The 1,316-nt window shown below is 31.9% G+C and overlaps 1 pseudogene; it reads right to left on the reverse strand.

Annotated features, from left to right (window-relative positions):
- Nucleotides 1-401: 401 nt before the first annotated feature.
- Nucleotides 402-498, reverse strand: LOC138823879 (U6 spliceosomal RNA; annotated as a pseudogene).
- Nucleotides 499-1,316: the final 818 nt, after the last annotated feature.

Consider the following 1,316-nt stretch of genomic DNA (forward strand, 5'->3'; position numbering starts at 1 on the left):
GAAACAGTGTATTTAAAAATATTTAGTATTCTGTTTGTATAATGTCCATAATCTATTTCATTCTCTCCTAGATACAATACTTTGAATTCAACATTGTTTTACAATATATAGGTTCATTAATAAATGTGGCCTTTCAGATTGCATTCCATATAGAAACAGTTTAAGATTCCTTTAATTCCTAGGTCCTTATAGAATTTTCTTTCTTTGGGATAAAATGACAATGTTATCATATTTCAAACTTTTATAAAAGTTAGGCTATGTAAAGGCCTTTCTAAAAAGGTGAAGATTGAATACATTGATGTCAAACTAACATTTATTTCTATTAATTACATGTATTATTACACTTGTATATTTGTACTCAATTTTTAAATTACTGTTTAATTTCTTGCATCTGAAGAATGAAAAATATGGAATACTTCACAAATTTTCATATTATCCTTGTACAAGAACCATGTAAAACTCTGTATTGTAATTTGGGTAGACATGCTGCTGAAGCATGTAGTATCCTGTAAATTTAAATAGTTAATGATGCAATCTTAAGACAGGCATATATCCTTGGTTGCCTATTTGTAACAAGGAAACCTTATTGTTCCCAAAATTTCTATTCATCTTATTTCTGTAAAATTCTGTGTATGGTGGAAAAAACATATTGTTTCTTCGATTGCTCACATTTGCAATTTTTGTCAATGATTATTTTAAGTCTTTTTCATTTGAAATTTGATCATACTTTGAAGCCTTTATAGCTAGGTCCAAAGGTGATGGCTTTTCAAATACTTATTTATCAACTGATTTAGCTTTGTGGAGCTAATGCATTGAAAGTAAGCCTTACTTAAGAGCTACTTCTAAACTTCAGCAGCATAAAATTTCCCAAATAAAGGCTTACTGGCACAAATGTCTCCCTGACCCTTTACCCTTGCTCCATGTAGGAACAGACCAACCAGAATATCTTACTCTGATAGCATAGATTGTCTTTCTGGAGCAAAACTAATCTTAGTTACAAGGGATCATAGAGAGACGAACAGTTCAGACAGAAATGTTCAGACTAGAAGGTCTTTTTTCAAAATATAATTGTTTATTACACCCTACTATTTCAAAAGTAGCTAAAGCCAAGAAGGTGAAAAATTATTCATATGCATGATTCCCTAATGCCCTGGCCTGTCTACCATCCAACCAGGCAGGAACTTACACCACTGATTTTCTATCACCAAATATATTCCATAGTTCCAGGAGAAGTCCATACGTTTCTCCTCGTTATTAGGCCTTAATTTGGTAATGTTTTCATCACAGTGTTTCCTCTTGTCTCTAGGCTGTACATC

Source organism: Dipodomys merriami, unplaced genomic scaffold, assembly GCF_024711535.1.
Source record: "Dipodomys merriami isolate MVZ:Mamm:240054 unplaced genomic scaffold, mDipMer1.0.p SCAF_124, whole genome shotgun sequence".
NCBI classification, from domain to species: Eukaryota; Metazoa; Chordata; class Mammalia; order Rodentia; family Heteromyidae; genus Dipodomys; species Dipodomys merriami.